Source organism: Geospiza fortis, unplaced genomic scaffold (genome assembly GCF_000277835.1).
Source record: "Geospiza fortis unplaced genomic scaffold, GeoFor_1.0 scaffold54, whole genome shotgun sequence".
In the NCBI taxonomy this organism is placed as follows: Eukaryota; Metazoa; Chordata; class Aves; order Passeriformes; family Thraupidae; genus Geospiza; species Geospiza fortis.
This window is the reverse complement of record NW_005054301.1, coordinates 14720827-14744668: the sequence shown is the minus strand read 5'-3', so window position 1 is coordinate 14744668 and position 23842 is coordinate 14720827.

Sequence of the window (23842 nt, the reverse complement as noted above, 5' to 3'; positions counted from 1 at the left end):
CTTTTCAGCTGAAAACAAGGGTTCTGTGGTTTTATGCTGTATTGCAACCTTCCAGCTGAAGACCATCTAAGTCAAAACAGAAGGAACAGAAAGCCTCATTTATCTGAGACAGCAACTTCTTGCAGGTGAGAAACTAAGGTGACATCTCCACTCCGTTACAATGGCGTGACTTGCTACAAGCCTGACATAGCAAAATATAAACAAATCAATGCACAACTACTTTTGTTTGTGGAGACAAGCAAAAACTATCCAAAATGTAGCATACTCAGCTGGCATTATTTGTAGACTGGCTGGCAGCCTCTGGAGAGAGAACAAGGAATACTAAAATACATTCAAAAGTCCTATTTCCAAGGCACTTTAGGGATGTGCTAGCCAGGCAATACGGGAAATGGGCCTTCCATATGTGTGTGACACCCCTACCAGATTTAGAAGGTGAAGTAAAGGGACTGGTAGAGTTTCATCTAAAGTGCTTATTGTTGTAGATGTATTGGCACATTTTTTCTTTGAAAATTAAAATGTATGGATTCATTCCCAAAGCTCAAAAAATGAAGACTTGCACCATTTTGGATTGTTCTGCAGTGCTAAGCTAGATGTTTCTGCTCTGTTGGGCATGTGTAACAGCAGACAATAAATAGACAGCATCTTCTGCAGGAATTAAAGGAAAAGCTATACCACAGTAAAACTAAGGCATATTACCTTGTCTAATTCTATACCACAATTTCAATTTTCTGCCATTATTAGTCCCATGTGCTGTAGACATCAAAGGCTCTGAATTTTGTCAGTCTTGAGTTATCGTAAAAGCTACAGTCTTGCAATTCATGTTTAATGAGTCATTTACATGGAAATCAAATAGCCGTGGAATTTCTTGAAAATGGCCAAGTATCATTCCTAGCACTCTGTCTCTTGAAAACAACTTCTGTGGCCATTCATCAACTATCGAGTGAGATTTGTAGCTGTAATAAAGCTGCTTACTGTTTAACTCTGAACAGTTTTCTTGTTTATGTGCCCCGGCCTATATTTTCTAAAATATATACCATCTCTTATTGCTGCAACCTGGAATTTACCAACAGTATAAATAATAAATCACAAGCAACTACTCTTACTTTTATTCCTCTCTGAGGAATAGAGTGGGAGCCTTTACACACAGCTGTCTGAACTTGGATCATTTTCAGATAAAAGCATTATTTACGCTCTAAAGTGTCCCAGGAGCTGCCTAGACAGAGTTGTACACAGTTATGATCTACCTATTTTGACATGTGGGGCAACCAAGCAAGATTCATTATGGAAAATTTAATTCCAATCTGCATTTAGCTGAGTCTGGACCATGCATATGCACACACAAAGTCCATACAATGAGGTCATTGGACCTTCAGCATGATCACTTCAGGAAAATGCTGACATTTTCCCTGGTTTTGCTATATCTGTTTACTCCTGTGTTCCAGTTTGTTCATTTTTCAAACATCCCTTCTTGGTCTCACTGTCTTTTTTTCCAAAATTATATATTGTTGGTTTGTGTTTTAGTCACCAAGAGTTTTAGTTCAATTGTAAGATATACTATTCCATATAAGTGCACTTTGACACTGCATACGATCCAGGATGAAGTACATAAAACCTGGGCTGTCACATCAAAGGATTCTCAGTAAATTTACTCCTTTAAATTTACTCCTTTACTTTCAGCATTTTTAATTATACTTTTTGAGTTAAGATCTTTGTGCATTCAGTTTGTAAAGGGATGCTCTATTTGGTGCAAGAGTTAATCCTCTTATTTTAACTGCACTCACACTCTGCTATCAAAGCTCTCAGTAGCAGAGGCTAAATTCTAGGGCTTGTTGTGTGTATTAACCCAGTTTTTTAAGTTCTCTGGGATGAAAGACACTGCAGAAATGCAAACCCCTACCTACTTAATAAGAAGGCAGAAAGACTAGCAGGACTTGCATGACATTTAAATTTGACAATAATATAATTTTGTCTCCCTTTGTTTTGAACTAACATGTGACTTAAAAATTATCTTTAATTTGTCAATCTATGTATAAAAAGACCGAAATACATTAAATAAAATTTCTGGTCTAGTTTTTCTCTAGCCCTTTAAAACAGAGAAATATCTGAAAATCTAATATTTAAATTTAGACTATTTGGGTGCTCAAAGGAGCAAGTAGAGATAGGTAAATGCAACAAGGTGTAATGTTATTAAATTACAGTCACACTAGGTAGAATATAGTTAGAAATATCTAAAAATGGCCTATCAGATAAAAATATGTGCTCAGTGTTTTTAACTGAAAGTTTACTTAGAATACCTATGGGCTTAATATGAAGCTGAATAAACCTGTAGCCCATATCCTCAACGGATTGGCATTTTACTGGGATTTAAATGCAAGGCTTCTATGGCAATAAAAAACGGGTAATTTTTAAATGTAGCTTGCAAGCAGCTGGGTAACAGCAGCAGTGTCAGATATGTGGGATATTTTCTAGGACAGAAAGGTAGCTCTTGAAGCTTGGCTTCATGCGTGTGTAAGTGTGATCTTATTCCATATTCTTGTTATGGGTTTTTTTATTTGCAAAAACTCCAAAGCTTAAGTGAGAGATACAAAGTGGTACAGATTGTTGGTTCACCAGCAAAACGCAATTATCTGCAGGAAAACAGACTGTTCAGTGTCCATGGGGATAGGCAGTTTTAATCAAAGGGAGCAGTGAGGGTAAACCTCCTAGAGATAGAGTTCCTATATTAAAGTGAAAAAATTTCTAGGATTATGGACAGATGCATATCAAGTAGGCACTTGATTTATAAAAAAATAATTGAAAATAATTGACCTAACATTTGCCAAGCAACCAGGTACAGTATTTGATTTGAAATGTGGTACAGCTAAATAAAGTTATTTCACTCTAAACAATGCAGAGAATAAAAAGGCAGAAGCTGGACAGACTTTCTTTCCTAGTAAGCTAACAACAGACAGGAACAATTTTCTGAGTTACTCTGTTTACTTTTAGCGGTAGGAACTGACAGGACCCACAGCTACAAAGCAAAAAAGGATGGATTTGTTTCATGAATTAGAATCTACCTCTGAAATATTTTCTACTTTTCTAAAGAAAAGGTTGCCAAAACATGTTTTTAATTACTTTCAGAGATATTTTTGTTTCTCTTGTCTACAGCTGTCCCTTATTGAAGCATTTAAAAAAATTAAATGAAATCTCCTAAAAAACATTCTACTCAGAAGCAGTTTTTGTATATCACATACTCACCATTCCTTGACAGTTTCATTCCTTTGAATATTGGAGTGAAAATAACTGCTTCATAATAGAGGGGTTTTTTTCTGCTACTTATTTTCCTGTTTGTACAATAAGTCCTTGGATTTAGAAACATAGTTAGGCTTAAGATATCCCTAAAAATACCTAATGAAGCAATAACATTATAAAAATATAAACCACTGGCAATTGCATGTTTTCCATTCCCCAAAACAGGCAGATTGGGATAGACTGAACCAGAGGAAGGGTTGTGTCCTCTTTGTGTGTATAAATGTAGCAAAATAACATATCATTATGGAAGACAGAATATAAAAATTTGAAACTTCTAACAGTTTCCAACAGGAGCTTGAAGAATCAGTGTGAAGGAAAGGATTCAGGGTAACTTTTTTGAGCAGTATTTTGTAGCATCCTTCAAGAAACATGACAGAGGACATACTAGGGACAACATAGCTAAAAGCATTCCTGAAGTCATGCTGCTCTTCAGCTGCTCTAAGACTTTTAGCAAAGCCATCTGTATTTCAACATATATGCAGAGCCATTGGAACTTCAGGACCATGTAGAGGGAATGAAGTACTAATATTTGCGCCATCTTGGTTGGAGTCTTTAGCTGAAGTACTTTCTGCGTTCTGACTATAAGTAAAAAATGAGTACATATTTATAGTATTAACAGTTCTACTTCTAAATATTTGTTTGCAGAAGAAGAAGAATGGAAAAGAGATAAGGATAGCTTTCAAATACTATTTTTAACCACAGAACACTCAGTTTCTATTATTCACATTAACAGAATCAAATGCAACCTCCACATGAACCAAGCTCACTCTAGGCAAGCTCTTGAAAAATGAATATATACATAGAAAATAATGGACTACTCTTTGAGTAAGGATATAACAAAGAATCTGGTGGAGTTTCAGAGGTATCAAAGGAAAATCATATAGATGTATGGACTACCCCTGTTCAAAGTTTTCTACAGTGATTCCTATAGATTTTAACTGCTTAACTAAGCCTTAAAGGGTATGTAAATACCAGGTTAATAAAAGCAAACATGGCATTCCACAACAAGCTTTTTTCTTCTTCATTTCTACAAACATCACAACAGGCCACAGTATCTCTACTCTTATCACCTACTTCTAGAAAGATTTCTGTGCAGTCTTTAAATGGGACCAGGATTGGATGGAGAATGTAGAGACCCTTTGGTTGTCCTCTTCAGTGCATAGACTAGCAGATGTAAACCAGAAATCATAGTCAGCAAAGATAAGGCTGGTACAGTTCTGCAGGAAGTCAAAAGGAAAGTCACAGTCCTATTGCTGGTGGGTCCCAGGAAAAACTGCAGTTGAAGATAATTAGTAATAGCTCTATCTTCCTACATCAAAACTATAATGCATTAGTTACCCATTTTTAAATTCACATTATTTAGTTATACAGCATTTCTAACTTCTGGGGTAGGCATTCTAGAGATTGCAAATCAATTTGTGTCAGTCTCTTACACTTCTTTAGAAACTGTCTCCTAAAAGTACTAACAATTTGGTAATTATTTTATCCGGAATTTTAGTTTAAAAAAGAATATTGTGTCCAACCATCAAAAAACTTGTTTTCTGCGCAAGAAAATGGCCCAAAGGGCTGCATGTTGATCTCTAAAGTGTCAGGCCCATTATGCTGAAGAGTAGCATAAAAATTAGGTTTTAATATTTTTTTCCTAATAGATAGAGACAATAACATTTTACAAGACAAGAGTTACTTCTGTCACAACCTTATACTCTTAGTTGCATGTGAGATTCAACTATGGAACCTTGGCTCACATTCTGTAGTAGCCATCTTTGTCCTTGGAGAATATTTAGAGTCACTGAGGTGGATTACTGAGAAAAAAAAAATTGCCACTGAAATGGGACGTCAGTAATAGAAATGAACCAGAACACTGCACATAAGTTTGTAATTAGGGGCCTGATTCTGCAATAGTTTGAGTATTTCCTGAATGGTTTTTTGCTCAGTACCTTGAACTCATCAAGTGATGTCATGGGTTTAGTTTGTTCAATAACACAGCACTCTGGTGAGAGGAATGTACAGAAGGTTATTTAATAGGAGATGTGTTTCAATTGCTATTCAAAGTCAAAAAATCAAGTCTCAGAAAACTGGAACTTTTTGGTTGAGACTGCACGCATCCTGTGCCAACCAAGTCATTAGAGCACCTCACCTGAAGTAGAGAGAAAGCCACTTCATTAATTAAATGGCTGGACAGATGCCCAGCTAAGCATATAGACTCTCTTTCACAGTCAAAGCACCCTCACAGAATTAAAATTTGATGTTATCCAAGCCACAGAGCCACTTTTCTTGGTACTGATTACAAGGATAATGTGCAGCTGTGTTGGTTGGGTTTGAAAACTGTTCAGATTGGCTCTGAGTTTGTTTTGCTTCAACTGTCTTACATGAAAATTTCCCTCATAAATCCATATCTGCAAGCATGCTTCCTTATCACGCATTACGTGTTTACCCATGAGGTAGAAAACACTGTTCTATTTCCTAGAAAGTCCAGATCAACAAGTTCATATAAACATTGGAATATGTTTGTATGATCATCTCATCGTATATGAAGGAGGAAAGAAACAATGAAATCATAGTGAATGAATTATATCTGATGAGGCATAAATTCATCTGCCCAGAAGTTAAACTTTTTTCCTCATTGATTTAAATAGAGCTAGTAGGAAAAAGATATTTTTCACTTTTAAACTAGGTCTGTGAGCTCTATAAAGAAATTTCCAAACTTTCACACCATCTCCTTGTGTCAGAAATGGATTTTTGGATTCAGTGCATCATTGCTAAAAAGTACTGAAATAGAAATTAGCAAGTGCTGCTTTGTTTGGGGAAGGACCATTTAGAGTTTTACAACAAAAAAATGACACTATATAGTTTTGAAGTCTAACAGTGATGGAATATCAGGCTTATTTTATAGCATTTAATTATCACAGGAAATAAACTCACAATATAAGAATCATATTCCCACAATGACAAATATAGAGTAGTAAAGTTTTTTTTCTATTCCTAAATCTTCTAGTCAATTTACAACCTGAAATCCAGAAACTTGGATTGTGAGCTTGCACCTCTGATACTTCAAAGAGTGCTTTTCTACTTACCATCACTATAGCCTAAAGCACCAACGTAGTCTAATTTTTCATTTTCCTTTGCTGAACTGGAAAGACCAGCAATGGCATACAGGTACCCACACTCTTTTGAGTGCAGGTGAACCTTAAATGTATACAGAAGTTGTGATAGGATTACTTAATAAAAATTTCCATCTTCAAAAAGCAATTCTAGGGGCATGCAAGTGAGTTCACATTCAAAAATGGTGTCAAATCTTCCAAAGGATCTCACATTTTTATGTCTAGTCAGAATGAACAAGATTTATTGATTTTTTTCCTCAAAAATCTTTTCCTATTTCTTCCTCTTTTAACTGAAGGATGTGAAAATCTACTACATATACACACTTTGTTATGTACATTCTTAGTTTCAGTCCTCTTCTCTTGCTGAATTTAATTTCAAAGTTGATGTTAATTCAATTTCTTATGGAATAAGACCCAGATAAGATGGGATCAAAAGACTTATTTTTTCAATTAAACCAGACTCCTGGTTCTGTGGCTATCTAGGTAAGTTAGAATTCAAAAATTTTATCCATTCCTTTTGCTGAACTGTAAATTTCCATTACTCTGTTTCATATTATCTTTGAAGGCTTTTATAGCCATACAAACTGAATAAGGAAAATAATTTTCTTGTCAACACTTTACCCAGAAATGACATTTTATACTTTATTATTGCTCCATATGAAGAAATTCTGCAGAAAACCATGGAATCACAGAATAGTTTGAACTGGAAGGGACATTTAAAGGCCACCTAGTCCAACCCTTCTGCAGTGAGCAAGGATACCTTCAACTACACCAGGTTTCTCGAGTTCCTACATCAACTGTTTCCCCTCACATTAATGAAGGCAAATAGTTATTGAAAATGTCATTATCCAGGCATAAATGAACCTTATTTCAGGTACATGCAAATAACTTTGCAGATAATAAACAGGAAATTTATAGCTTTTTTTTCAGTCACAGATGCTACATTCTAATAGAGAAACAAAAGTTGGTGAAGGTGCTCATGCTCAAATTTTTAAATAAATTTCAGTTAAATTGCTGCAATGGAAAACTGTCTTTCTGTGAATTGTTAGAGTAAAATACAGAGTAAAATATTTCCTTCTTTGTGCATTCAAACTGATTCTTACTCCAATTTTTCTGACATTTTCCACTGTCTGAGATTTGTAGATAGAAAAGAGTAAAAATTTTTCATAAGAATAGCTTTCATCAGGAGGATCAGAATTTGAACCCAAGTCCTTTCCCTGGATAAAGAATGTATAAGTAACCACATATTCAGGAACACTAGCTGTGGTACTGATCAGGATACCTCAGTAAAAGATTGTCTGACAAAGCAAGAATCACGTAGACAAGAGTCCAAGCTAGAAAGCACTTTCTTGGGATATGATCAATAAGAAAATAATTTACAATGTTCTAATGGGCATGTTCTTTTCAAGAAATCGGCAAAAGCCCAAGGCATGATCAGCAGAAAATATTTTGCAGGATTTGCAGTGCTAGAAGTGATGACTTTGTTACAAGTCTTCTGCAAAAACAAGCAGAATTTGTGTAAATAATTCACCAGAGTGCACAGAAGAGATGTGGGGAGTAGTCTATGCTCTTAGTATAGACTATGTTCTTAGTCTATGGTCTCAGCATTCATTGACTGTTTCTTGAGAGCGACTTTAATTAATGCTTACTGCTTTTAGGCAAGCAATAATGTCCTCTGTACCTGCCATAACTGGACAATTAAATGGTTTGTGACTGATTTTCAAGAGTAAGAACAAGTGACATCTGGCATTAGTTTCTTTCTAGTTCTGCAAATCAATTCAGTATATGCAGTCCTTACTTGGCTCCCAAAGATGCAATACAAGTGCTTTATCAGCTGCAAATTTGTCTAAAAGTGCCACATAGCATGTTGGACATTGCTTCTAGGAATGAAACTCAGGTGTCTGATATTTAAAGGCTAAAAATCACTAGCTTGAATTCCTTCATGAACTGTTTCCCCTTCCATTAACGAAGGCAAATAGTTATTTAAAAATTCATTATCCAGGCATATATGAACCTTATTTCAGTAAAAGCCAAGTCTTCCATGTGATTAGTTTGACACCACCACCCCCTTCCTCCTCACACACAAATCTAAAGGCAAACACAGCCTATTCAGAGACTGAACTTTATCTGACTCTTTTTTTTTGTTTCTTCCCAGTCATCATCCTCCAACTGCTTTGATGTTACAAGAGATTACATTGAGGTATGATTAGAAGGGATGCTGGAATTATGCCCACCTCTCCTCCCCGGATTTTTAAGAGAGATGTGAGTAGAACTTTGGCTAAAGATGAAAGACTAAAAATATGAAGTGTGGAAACAAGAAGAACTCACCACACTCTCTGTAATCAAGTAGAGCCCTCACAATTTTCTTCTGTGCAATATCTCACATTAGAACCTCCTCAAAGGAAACAGAATAGTTTATAAAAAGCACATTTAGCATCAGATGTCTAGAATTGTTTTGCAAATAATCCAGATAGTGAATGTTTTTGTTCAGTTCTTTAACTGAGGTTAAAAATTAAAAAAAAAAATTAAAATACCTGTTTATTCATAAAAATAGGGTTTGTACATTAGAATCTTAGTGCATTTTTTGCTACCAAGTATCTTGTCATAAAACAGCACTTGAAATACAGTACCCTGCAGTGTGATGGTTTGCATTATTGCTGAGTAAATAACTCATACTCTTCCAATACCATCCAGGAGCTGGAACAGAGCCCTGTAAGCTGCAGGTCCCACCACCCCATCAAAAGCCTTTGCAGAAAGCAGTTGCTGTCTTAATCTTTACCGACACCTCATCTCTCACATTTCACAAAGTCAATAGAAAAGAACCCCTTCTGAATGTCTTTACATTAGAAGATGACAAAATATTGCAACCAGCAATAGAATTGCTGAACACACCATTAACTAGCAAATGATTAAGTGCAGCATTTAGGGAATTTTTTTTAATAGATAATAAAAGTGCTAAAATTAAACTTTCCTCAATTTATCAGAAAATTATGTTCTATGCAATTACTACATGATAAAACTAATTCTCACTAAGACCTGGTAAGCAAGCAGCATTAATCCTGCATTTTGACCATCAGCCAATGTAAAACTTTGCTCAGATTTAATAATTAATAATGCTGTGAGACCTGTGCTGGGAACAAAATCCAAAAAACAGTATCTAAATGTGACCATCTAGTTTTAATTTGATGCATTTTTTTCCAGATCACCAAAAATGGTAGGATGTCGATAGAAAATATCTGTTCTTCATGTTTTATGATTGCTATGGATAAGTACAGAGCTGAAAAAATTACTGCATAGGGTGCAGAGCAGTCATGCAGAATTTTTTTCCATGATAGACAGAGGTTTTCCTGTTTGATGCCTCAGCACCCATCTCAGACAAAATTCCATAAGGATTTTCCCAAATAATTTCAAAGCAGTCCAGAGAGAATAGGGCTTGAACAAAGCTGAAACAATTCAGCTTTCTGAATTTTCTGTGTAGCTTAACTGTTTATTTTCTGCATGATTTTGGTCAAGATCACAGGTACGCATCAGGTTACTCACCAGAATTTCAAAGGACCATGCAAAGTAGGGAAACCAAGATTAATTAAAGAATAAATGTGCTGCTCTTATTACCAAGCCAGTAATGTCTTAACTGTGGCTCACCAGAATATCCAGCATTTCTTGCACCACAAGCAGTAAGAGAGGTTTTGAACAGGAGATTAGACTAGATGGCCTCTTGAAATATTTTCCAACTCACTTAATATCATAAAAAATGTCATGTTCCAAATGTCATGTTGTTTTGTGGGGCTGGTTATAGACCAGAAGTGATAAAAACAGTGATTAAAAAAAATACTATTAGACTTTCCCATTTAGTAAGATTTTTAGGTTTATATGTAGGCTTATATTGTAGCCTTATTTGTAGTAAGGCTTATAAATAGTTTTCTTCCATATTCAGGTAAGCAATCTTTTCTAAATTTATGACTATTCAAAGTGCTGATATTTAGTCCGTGTTCCTTGAGGAAAAAAAAACCCCAACCTATCAAATTCCTAATATTTTAGTGGTGTTTATCAAACTCAAAATTTCTTCTCTGAGTAGTACACAACTCACAGCAAAATACTTCTAAGTTTGTGCATTTCATTATCACAGTGAGAAATGCCAAAACAATAGCGTTTTGAAGAACTAAGACTGCTCCCTCACACTGATTGACAGGGTCATTTAAATATAAAATTTTTATGATTTCATCTGTAAATTAAGTAATCAAAGATTTATTCCAGAAGCAAATAGGAAGCTATGAGAAATCAGGCAGTTACATAAACTGCCCTTTATTCTTAATCAAATGGAAAGGAAACAAATATGTCAGGATTAAGAACACATAATGAAAAATAAGTGTACTGGAAAAGCAGCTGCTCCTGAAATAACTTATCACTTGTCTGAACTTCTGGGTGGGCGGATACTGGAGTGCACATTAGTGTGATTGGTCCTGACTGCATCAGCTGCAGTGAAAACTAGGCTTGCAATAAGACAGATATATTTTAAATTATTTACTGTTTGCTAGCCACTATCCTCAGCTCCCTATACATTATGCCAGAATTCCTGGAGCCAGCTGTTACTTCCCCCAAGGCTTGACTCTGCATATATGAAGGGAATGGGTATCCTGCTCTTGACTACAAGTGGAGAATGACTAAGTTCTGAACTTGATATACCTAAAGTATGAAAAAATCCTCAATTATCACAAACTGAAGTCAAGTCATGGTTAACACTGTACTGTTATTCTCACTGAAACCCTTGACCTTACTCACCATAGCTACAGTCAAAAGCTCAAAATTTGCTCTTAAAAATAGCAGTGAAAATCCAGCCTGGCCTGAAACCAGGAAAGAGGCATAGATCCTCACCTATGAAATTTCCAGGAGGAGGCTGTAGCAAGAAATATCCATGGATCATCCAAAGGAGATGTCCTCTCCACTGCACTGTATCTGAGCAGAGACTGAACCATCTCAATAGCTGTGGCTCCTACAGCAAGCACTGACTTTGCTGCAAGACTTTTTCTTGGACAATTTATCTTCAGTATTTCTCAGAATGAAGTTTTCTGAGAAAGACAATGTCAATTGGAATCATGATATATTTTAGGAAGATTTTTTTAGAGGGGAGAAAAAATATTCCTTCACACTTAATATGCATTTGGCTTGTTATGACTCTGCCTCTTCTGCCAGAATGGTATCTGTATCACAGAAAATCTTAAAACAGCAGTCAAGTATATGCAAAGATTGTTGTTGAACTAAATTTCTGCAGGAACTCTGTCTCATAATTTTATTCTGAATTTTCATAGAAAAAAAAGTGGTGATATTTGTTTTCCTTCAAACTGTTTTTTGACCAGTGCTGGGCATCCAAATAAGAGTAAATTGCAATAAGTACATTTACATTACATAAGTACTCCTAATTTCAGTCTTGTCTGCTTCTGTCATTTTTTTAAGCTATAAGAGAAAACATGCTTTGAATCAGGAATTCAGCAAACACCCAGCTTGAAGTTGGGTGGCCCTAACTAACCCCTCATAACTTTCTGCACAGCTCCATCAGGAAAGGTAGCAAGTGCCCAGGCAGAAATCTCACACATACTGAGCAGGAAATCCTGTTGGATGTTGGTGTGAGTGCCCTCAAGAACAGTTGTGAATTAAATTCAGAATATGCTTCAGCTACCATGCTATATTCACAGAAGAAAGGATGAGCCTAACTTGTATTTTAAGAAAAACTGACATGAGCAACTAACTCCAGGAGGGAATTTAGTGCTGCAGATCCTGTGTAAGAGGATGCATCCCTGTAGAGTGAAGGAAAGAGTCTGTGGAATGGGATTTGAGATTTCCCCTCACTTCAGATTAGATATTGACTGAGATTCCTTTTTAGCAATACAGCTTTATAAATCTTTCACTTCAAACCTACTGTGAAGTTTCATAGTAATAAAAACTGGATTCTGTAGAGTAATCTAGGGGGAAAGTTCTTTTAAAAACTAAATTTTATGGTGTCAAAATTATTGAGTATAGCCTCTAATTTCTTTTCCTTTTTATTACCAAATAAAAATGACAAGCACAAATTATCAAGATATTTTCAGCATAGAAATAAAGCTGTATGTATTATTACTTAAATCAGCCAGAGCTGACTAAGACATACTTCACTTTCTAAGATCAGTCTTGTGTTTCTTTAAATAAAAGGAAGACTCAAGATGAGCAAAATATATGTAACAAAACTGTTTAAATAACAGTTTTCTAAAAGTTATTTAATCCCACAGGTATACATTTTTTTGTTAAAAATTTGTAAAATAAGATAGAAGTCCAACAATTAAAAAGATTTGACAGTGAAAATTCTGTGGCTGCTCCACCCTGTCCTAAATCTTAAAATGAACAGTAGCAGGAAGGCATTTGTGCTCTTAGAACAATTTCTTCTTGTTTACAATTGCATTAGGCTAAAATGAGTCATTGTTCTGTACAAATAGAAAACTGTGTGCTCACAAAAAATGTTTTGGTATTATCTGCAAAGTTTCAGTAAATTAGAATGTCAGAATGATACATACAATTTTTTGAATATAAATTTGTAAGACATGGTGCCGACAAGAATTAAAAGATATACAATTTCTTGGAATTCTTTTTCATACTGATAACCTAGAGGACAATATCTATTTTTATTTGCAACTGCTTAAAGGGCAGGGATTATAAAACTTAAATTAAGATTATTGCAATATTTGTCCCTCAGGAATTTTTGAAATAGAGCATTTTCTAGGGTTACAAAATTATATGTAGCATTTTCGAAAATGTTAAAAATTCTTATCACCATTAATTTCACCTTATACACATAATAAATATAGTTTTTATGAAAGGTTCCCATATTAAAACATAAACTGTAAAGATATAATATTTAAAAGTTTCCTGTACTAACCATGAGCATGACAGTTTTAGTGATAATTCAAAGGCAGTAAAATAAGACAAGCACTTTGTGCTTGAAAATAACTCAGGAATTAATTTTTAAGTGTAATTCTGCTCACTACATTTTGGCATAATGTCTATATAAATACTACATCTTTTCTCACTTAAAAAAAAATTGCTTTTCTCTTGCCTTTAAAAACTACCATGCATTTCAGTAAGTTATCAAATCAGTTGGAGAATAATGCATACAAAACATAAACACAAACTTCAATATCTATTACAAAAGATCCATGAAGGATTTAATCTATTCTTCAGCCTCAGTGTTGAAACATAAGCTGACTTCAGTTGAAAAAAATGAGGTCAAGGGGTTTTAGGCTAAGAATGAACCATGCTACTTGTCTAAAAATTCAGTGAAGTAGATAAAGAGGCTAAAATCTTTGTTTCAGGAATGGAAAATCAAACAGAAAGGAGACATATTCCTTCCTGTAAATATTCTCCATGAACAAACTACTAGAAAAGTAAATCCCATGTACTTGAGCAAATATTCCAAGAAAGAGTATTTGTGTTTAGTGGTAGAGGAGAGCATGAACATAGTAGAGGGCTTTTGACTTTCTTTGAAGGTCACAAAAGGGGCAGAGCAACAAGGACTTTTAAAGAAAAATATCCTGTCACATCCAAATCAAATATCAAAACACTAGAAAGTACAGAGTGAAAAGCATTCACGGCAAGTTTGCCAGTCCATTCTCTATTGACCCAAAAATTTCCATATAAATGAAGAATTACCTAAACAACCATATCAGGTCTATTGTGAAAGCCATTTGGTATGAATGAAAATACTAGCCCAGATCTGTTTGCAACCCTCTGATGACGTTAAAGGTGCTCTTGTTTTGCTGTGTTTTCCATAATAAGAAAATACACAAAGGAAAACAGTCCTCACCTCTGTGAAAATCAAAATTCAATGCACCCAGGAGTTGTGAAGTTGCACCTTTATTTCTCACTGTGTCTGAACCTACATGCAGGTACAAATTAGGGAAATTAAAATTTTAGTGGAAAGAAGGAATGAACAGTTATCAGAGCCTCCTATTTTCACTAAGATTAATTTAATGAGTAGAAATACTAATAATCCCATAAAACTTGTGTAGAATATGAAATTTAAGAAATTGAATGGGGTTAGAAGTGTTGGCTCTTTCTCTGTGTTTCCTGTCTTTTCTCCGTGGATTTGGCAGTGAAGTTCATTAAGTTCACAATAGAAATTTCTGCTACTTCACAACACATCTCATTATGAAAGGGATTTATAAAACCCATGCTGATTGTAGCAATGGGGGCTGTCTTACAGAAAAAGCAGTAGCTGGGCAGGTAAGGTTCCTAGAATTTCAGGCAGACTGTAAATGAGAGCAGAATGGGAAAAGACTCGTTAACTTCTCCGTAGAAAGTCCCCTTCAGTCACTTTGACCTATCACTGCTTGAAAAATCACATCAAAGGTTATTTCAGAGCTCTTTCTATAATTTTAGCCTCAAAAGAGGTGTTCAGACTTTCTGAGGCAAGTCACTAGAGTTTATTTGAACTACAAAACATCAATGAAAGCTGCTGGTTCAAGAAAACAAATTATAATCAACTTTCATTGCTATTAAAACACATCTGTTTTGGCTACATGGGATCCAAATGAAATCCCATGTGAATTAGTGTGTAAAACCAGCCAAATTTAACAAGTGTTTATGACTTTCTGAAGTAAATGTCATAAAAAGACTTTATCATTGCTTTGATTTCTATTTCACACAGAAAAATTCCTTAGGATTTTGCAGATTAAATATGAGAAAATACACAGAATTTTAAACAAAATTTTAAAATTAGGTGTGCACCTCATTGTATCATAGATAAGCATTCTACTTTGAAGAAACATCTTATCAATTTATAATGAGAATGATGTGGATAAAATGCAATCACTTGGCCAACCATCCGAATAACCCACCTTGAAAGAGCTGTTAATTTCAAATACAAGTTAGAATAAGTCAGCGCAAAAGGAACAACAGCGAAGGAGACAGAAGAGAGACAGGAAAAAGCTGGAAATCCTTAAATTCAATATTAAATTCTCTCAGAAAGTTGATTGTTGATTTCACAACATCAAAAATATAAAAACCTTACATAAAAAATTAATCTCTCTATTCTGCAAACCATACTGTTTCTTGAGAACATGTGTATATGTATTGTGAATTGGGGAAGAAAAGGCACAGACTTTTTAAGCAGGAAGGCTGTAGAAGTATTACTTCCCTGACCACTATCTGAAAAGTTCCATTCTGATCCTTAAATTTTTCCAGAACTTATGAGGTTAGGTCTCCTGCAAACAGTTTTGTATTCAGTTTTCTATAGAGCTATTTGGAGAAAAGATGAGTTTACTTGCACATTATAAATTAATGTAATAGCCTCTATATTTTTTTAAGTCCCAGCTGACTTTCCACCATACTGTGTTACATGGATGTCTACTGACTTTTAAAGAGACAGCTGTTATATAGGTTGGATAGGATTTCTTATAAAATACAATTTATAGGGAAATATCAAACTGACCAAAAGCATTTCAGGAGTCCCAAGGATTTTCCAGACTACAAATCAAAACAAAAAGGAAAAAAGCAATGGACTTAAGAGGCTGTTGCCTTGTGGTGTTTTACACTGCAAGTCCAGAGGAGGGCCACAAAATAGTCAGAGGGCTTAAACCATATCTTTATGTGGAGGCAGACTGAGAGAATCAGGGTTGTTCAGCCCAAAGAAAGCTCTGGGGACACCTTACTGCAGCTTTCCAGTATGTAAAGGACACCAGAGAAAGATAGGGACAGACATTTTAGCTGGGCCTGTTGAGATAGGACAAGGGGTAACAGTTTTAAACTAAGAGAGGGTAGATTTAGACTAGATATAAGGAAGACATTTTTTACAAAGAGTGTGGTGACAAACTGGAATAGATTGCCTGAGGAAGTGGTAGATGCCCCATCCCTGGAACCATTCCAGGTCAGGCTGGATGGGGTTCTGAGCAAGATTACCAATTGAAGATTAGACATTGCAGGAGTGTTGGACTAAATGGCCTTTAAAGGTCCCTTCCAACCCAAAGTACTCTATGGTCCTGTATGTTTCTATTGCTATTGCATATGCCACTGAGCATAGAAATTCCCACCTTCCTTTTAGACATGGATTTATGCTGGCATTCTAAGTATGTTCTTCGTAGACACCCAGATTATGGAGAAAATATAAATAGCAATATATATATATATATATGTATTTTTTAAAGTCACGAGTGCAGAAATACTAGCGTAAGGAAAAAAATGGAGACGATTGGGTTAGTAAAGATGAAATTAGTATATACAAGATTCAATCAGTAAAGGTACAAATTGGATTAGCAAATGTGATTGCATTGATAAAGGAATTGTAAAAAATAACAAAGTATTATATTCACAAATTTGTTTGATTTATTTTTGATTATTCTAGCAGGTATACTTCATTCTGATACACATGTAGGACACAACACAAGCCAAAAATGTCTCTGCTCTACCATATCACTCCATAATAGTACTTCATACTGGGATCTTATTTCTCTGTTCTGCTACAAATTTTCACCATAATTAAAAAACATGCGATATGCTTAAGACTTCTGCACTTATTGGAAACCTTTCAGTTTATCAATTAGTTTAAATGTTACTTGGAGAAATACAGGAAAAGGGACTTGTCCCTCACTGTGATGCGGCACCAGGGCTTTGAGTTCTCTTTTTTAAGCTAAGAAATTATCCATAAAAAAATCACATTATGAAAGTATTATTTGTGTGTAGAATCAAGCACTTAGCAATTAGAAACTGTTTGAATTTTCATTCTTCTTGACTGCATTATGATACAGCCTTCAACTACTACTACTCTACTACTAGTCTTTTCTTCAAGCTCATTCTCATCCCATATCACTCCTATGAACTCCTGTGCAATGCTGAGAAATGAATGAAACAGAGCATTTCACAGACTGCCAGTAGAGCATGTTCTAGATAACAAGCTTATTACCTTATTGGAAGTCATGTCTAAACATATTAAATGTTTAATGCCAAGTTCAGTGAAGAAATCATACCACAACGCACAGTAGCTCATGGAATTCAGTCTTGGCTTCCTTTTGCTGGCAAAACTGGCAGCCAGGGTCTGAAGAGTGATTGACTTACACCATTAATTATTATTTTTTATTAAGATCACATGCAGTTCTTCAAATCTGTGTCTTCCCGTTGCTAAACAAGGTAATAATCACTCCTTTTGCAGAGTTGTGTGAAAATGAGTAATATCTGTACACTTCTGAGAGAGTATTGAAAGATGGAATAAAAAGGTGGATGAGGGAATTAATCACTTTCTTTGAAAAGCATAATTTGAACACTGCAAAATGTATGTGGTGCTGGACTGTTTTATTGTCAGTTACTGAGGATTATTTTTTTTATCAAGGCCTTTAACAAAATGGGCACTGTTTTAAACTATGCTTCACAAGAAGTTTTCTGTAAAAATTCTCTTAAAAACCACCATTGCAATTTACTAAAATGTAAATTACTACAGTAAACAAACCTTTAGTCATCATTCATTTACATACTTATTCATTTAACAGAATTTAGGAATCACTTTCTTTCTGATATAGCTGACGTGGAGATTGAAACTTGTTTCAGAGACTGAGGTCATGGAATGGTGGTTCTATGAGCAGCTGCAAATTAACTTTGGCACAATGGCTTTGGCACAGTGGCACCTATTAATAGCTTATACCCTTTACACCTTATTTCTATATTACCAAGATTGACCTGGGAATTCTCAATACGGAAAAAAAAATGGTGCTTTATGCCCAAATCTTCTAACATTTAAATCATCTTATAGATCCTCAAGAAGTGTACTTGAAGCAACTGGAACAAAAGTCTGCTCATATGATAAAGAAGAGGAAAGAGACCCAAAAATTATGAATTAAAATTGCTTTACATGACATAGAATATATAAATTCATTTAACAAAAGGAATGAGAGATGTTTGTATATAGACTTTTGCACCAGCTGATGACCAGATTTCAAAAACACAATATGAAAGATGCCAAGCATGAAATCCTAACCTACTATTAAATAATAACACTGAAAGACCTGTCATTTATTTCGCTGTGAACAGTTATTTATTCCAGCTCCCAGCAGGACTCTGATTAACAAAATTACTAATTTGCTCTGAATTTATTCCACAAGTACCTAAAAAGGAGGAAGCATTGGGAATAATTTTGCATCACTGTAGGTTTTCCTCTCTAAAGAAACTGGAACATTTTCACTGTAAGCAGCAGCAGCTAGTTTTGCATTCCAACAAAGAGCAGGAGAGAAAACTCTACCTCCTTAAAAACTGCTGTCTTGCATGTAAGTTAATTTATGATTTATTACAATGAAACTATTTACAACCTTAATAAGAATATTTACAAGCTTTGACTCAGAGCTCTGCCTCCTCTGTTAGACATTAGCATGTCCTCCCTTCCTGCTGGAGCTGTGGTGATTCCATACAGGAAGGAATATAAAACTCAGATGGTGACAGGGAGCCGAGGTATGTAACACAGAGTTCTGGATCTGAAACACCAGCAAGTGGCACCAGCAACATAAAAGACATAGTGACACCTGCTTTTTGAGGTTCCCAGACTGCTCTGAGCAATTTGCTGTGATGAAATTTTAAAAAATATATCCTTTCCCCTTTAACTTACAGTTTTATGCTTTCTGTTTCATTCTCTATAGTGTCTTCTCAACACCAAAAAAGGCAGTGTAGGCATTTCTTTTTATCACTATTAATGATTAGTATTCAGTGAAAACTGTTATGTACATTTACCTTGATGTTTTAAAATGCTGCATACTCCTATTGTTTGAGGACTTCCAGGCTTTCTTATCCTGGTTTTCTAATTTCAAGGTACACCAAGAATGGAATATATTAGTTGTCATGCTTTTAGCTACCTACTTTTAAAAAGTCCGCTTGTGTAATAGCAGAGCCAGGTCTCCAGGCAGCTCTTACACATGAAAATAATTTTGTATTGTTAAAGCAAAACCAAAAATCTCACTGCTTTATAATCATCAAATATTTGGTGGATTTGCATCAAAGATTAGGTGGAATAGTTTTCTACAGTTTTCTCAGTAGAGGAGATGGCCCATACAGACTGACACGTCCTCCAGTAACAGTGAGAACAGTGACTACTCTGACTTTCTAAAGTCTGGGAAGTGTCTCAAAAGCTTATCTCCATTCTAACACAGTCTCAGTAACTAAGACATGCACTGCAACTGATGCTGTCACAAAATGGGAGAAAGAACCTGTGAAAGACTTTGCCAGGTTGGATGAATTTTTACAGATCATACTCTTTTTACATGTCTTACTTTTTTCTGCATGTCTTTCCCTATGTCTCTGTCTTTCTATATATTGTATACCACTATGCTTTGGGTCCTCATCACAACAATTCCCTAGCACACAAATGCAACATTAGAATTTTCTCCTTAAAGACAGATTATTTCCAACATTCAACTTTATAAATCAGGTAACAAGAACAACCATGCAAACACAGAATAGTCCAAGTTGAAGGGTGGCTGTTAAGATGACCCGGTCTAAACTTCTGAAGGCAGGGATCTACATTAGGTTACCCAGGGCTCTCTCAGGCCAAACTCTTAATAACTCCTGTGAGGAACATTCCATCATTTCTCTGAACAACCTATTCCAGAGTTTAGTTGTTCTCACAGTGAAGAAACTCTTTCCTGTGTCCACAGGGATTCTTTTCTGAAGAAGTTGTGCCTATTGCCTCTTGTCCTGTCCCTATGCATGCCTCCCTCTCCACCACAGCTGCACTTCCAAGTATTGGAAGAGTGAAACTGCGTCACCCCAAGCCTTCTTCTCTCCAGGCTGAGAAAACTCCATTCCTCTGATTTTCCTCTCAGGGATTTTTTCACATGCTGTTCCACTATCCCACTGTCTTACTTGGGAATCTACATCTACAATACCTACAGTAATATATTGAACAACATTGCTTCTGAATGTGAGTATTTAGCAAGTAAAGAAGAATCAATTCAAAGCTTTCAAAAGCCATATTCTTCTAACATACTTAACTCCATAAAGCAACTTAAAATTCTTCATTTACTAGGTCACCTTCCTTAAAGAAAACAAAAAATCAAATCTTCACAGTAAACAGCTTTAAATCTTGTCAAGTCACAAATGGGTCAGACATGAGCTGTGTGTTAATACACACGTGCAGAGGAGAGAAGGGAAGAATGAAAGACTGGATTCAAAGGGAACTGGCTTCTGAATTATTTTTAAAGATTTACGGTCCATGAAGACACCATGTGGAGTGATGCAGAATAACAGGCTTAGAAGTATAATCAACACTAGAGTTAGAGTGGGCTTTTTTTTTTTGAGGCCACTTGGACGCAGAAGTAAACTGTCTATACTTTGAAGGAAGTGAGAAACAGCCAAATAGTATAGGCACAGGAGAAGAGAGAGTTATGAGATTGTTGGGGTATTGTACTGCAGTATTGCAGTTAAAATAACATATCCTTGCCTCGTCCTTTCTTTGCATGCCTGGATACACATTTGTAGTCTAATAGCTGCACACTATTTTGGTCACTGTTGGATGCAGACTTTCTCAACCACAGCATTTTAGGTTGCATTTAATATTTTAATTACACTTCAGTTTTATAACAGCTTATATAATCAATTTTAATCTGATTTTGAGAATAGCTGTTTTACTTAAGTTATGAAAAATTGTCTCCTACAGAGCATGAAGTAGATAACCCTGAAGGGAAACATGACCCACCTTTTAAACAAAGATTGACAGAAATTATCTGCTTTGAACCTTTATGTTTTCAAATGAACCGGCAAAAACCAGAAATAGTTATAGAAGTCACCATAAGCTTTTCTTCAGTCAATAGCTACAGCATTATGTTTGTTCAAAATAATGAAAACTTTGCAAAATATGATTACAAATAAGAACTGAGCTATCATCTGAGATCTCATAATATGGCAATTCATTAATTCCTTCGCCATTAAACACACTTTAAAACACAATATTAAAATGTGAATGAGGAGCAGGCAACTCTTCATGTTAAGTGCAGAAAGTTCCAAAGAAAGTCTTGGCAACAGATCAAAATAAATGGATGCTTCAAAATGCAGAAAATGTCTGGAGGTTCCCACACAGCCTCTAAGAAGCTTAGCAGCTCTCCCACTCCTATTTGCAGGGAGAATCAGGATGACAGATACATAGGATCAGGTACAGAATAAAAAACATAATAAATTTAAAAAATAAATAAAAGACACTGGAAGAAGAAGATTTTTTTACAGATCTTCCAAATCTGTATTTCATAGAAATGAAGAATATAAAGAACAGAATATGTAGCCTATAATGTGACAGTACTGAATCAGATTTCTGAAAGACTGATTTCTCTTACTTAAAGAAAAAATGTCAGCCTAGAAGTTATATACACAAATTTTTTAAACCCAAAATGGAAAAACTGTAGCCAAAAAGGAAAATACTGAAAAATGTATTTTTTCAGCTGCAGAAAAATAAACAGACACAGAAAGGATAAAAATAGAGACAGATTTTAAATTGTAAAAATAGAACCTATTACCTCCTTACAATTTAGTAAAGTGGAAAAATGTTCATGTCATAACCTAAACTCACAGGAAAAAGTAAAGATTTAAAAACTCATCAAATCCAAACTCCCTGAAGAATTACCTGTGTTTCTGGGGGTGTTTTTTGTCTTGACAGACTTCAACAAAGATAACAAGAAGATGATATCTAACCAACATGAAAGAGCTGTGGAGACAGGGCAACATTAAGCTAAGAAGATCACGCAAGATTAAGGTGCAGGATAGACACAGATGATTCTGCGTGTTTAGGTACTGTAGCTTAAATTTAGTGAAAAGAGGAAAATGTCATAGAACTTGCTTGCTTAAGGCATTACTCCTGATTAACATCAAGAAGCAGGTCTAAAATGAAGAAACCAGGCTGGTGCTTTGTTGCTCTAATAATGGTAAACTACCTCATTGTGCATAATGACTATTAAACACATAGACTATGCTCATTGTGCATAATTACTGTTATGATTATTACTAAAAGGCTGCAGGGATTCAATACTGATCATTGTGAACAAGTATGGCTGGTCCTTAATTGATTTATTTCACTTACAGCTTTTCTTCACAGCTGTAATAATTTCATGCAAGCAACAGCAAGCTCAATGATATTGCAGTCATCATGAATTCTCTTAAAGAGTCAAGCAATGTAGTGTCCAGGCTATTTTCAGTAAATATATAGCATTTTTATCAGCAGTGATAAATGCAAAAGGAAAGAGGAAAATAAGGGGTCTGGCATCAGTATTAAGATGGTGCCATTTTTGTCACATTACTGCCAATTAAAATATTTTCCCTTAAATTTTAAGTACTTGCAACATTTTTACTTTCTCTTTTAACTGTTCTTTTTTATGTTATATCACATCATGTTATGCTATTTGTCTCAGTAACATCCTGCAGAGGTGAAAACTGTGCAGTTAATCTGAGCTGATACAGACATTTGTTTACTTGGTCCACATGCACAAAAACTGTGCATGTCCTGAAACATCCCTGTTTTTCCAAGTGTTAGATTGATCAGAAAAACAAAACAAAACAAAACAAAAAAACCTGTAATTAATTTGGACACAGCAGCTGAATTTTAAATGCTGCTTTATAGTGTCTTTAATCATCTAATTGTTTTGAGGAATACAAGAAATGTGTGCTGGGTATTGTGTCTTTCTCAATGCTCCTTGTCAATTAGTAAGCTTTGCCATGAGATAGCTCTGCTCTCATTGACTCCACTGGGGGGAAATCCAAACATATGTGTCTCCTCCACAAATTGTACCATACAAGTCTTTCAATGTCTCTTCTCCAGAAATGAATTTTCTCCCACATCCTATATCTTCCCATGTTTGTTCCCCCTTCTTGTACCTCCAATTATGTCCTTTTTGGTGTAGGATGGGAAAGTGAGTTTAGGAGTCTGGTTATTCTAAATTTAAAAAAAAAAATGTATTATGAACCAGTTTTATTTTCAATAGCTTAGTCTTGGTTATTCAATCTCCAGTAAAGATATTCTCCCAAGGAATCATATTGAAAAAATAGTTCTAGGCATTCTGTTGCTTCCAGCTGACCTTTGTGTGCCTCATAAGGAGAATTCATATTTCTCTAGGCAGAACTTCTTTCAAAGACATATTGGAAGCGGTGATGCCATAAATCTGTGTCAAGCCCAGATGTGCAAGTGTCTGGTGCCTAAAAGTCATCCCAGCATATTTTGATAAATGCTCCCATGGTTTGTTTAGGCAGTTTAAAGTAATGTGTGTATATTAAAAAGAGTCACTCCATGTACATCTGGTAAATACGTGATGTATTAACTGTACATAAAAGGCACAGAGGTGAGGGCCAGAGGCTGTGGCTCAAACATTGGTTGAGAATTTTGCTCACAGGTCATAAAAAGAGTAACAAGGAGAGTCTCCCTCTGTTTGAGCTTGCAGGATTCAAGCTATCAATGTACATCCCTTTACAAGCATGTG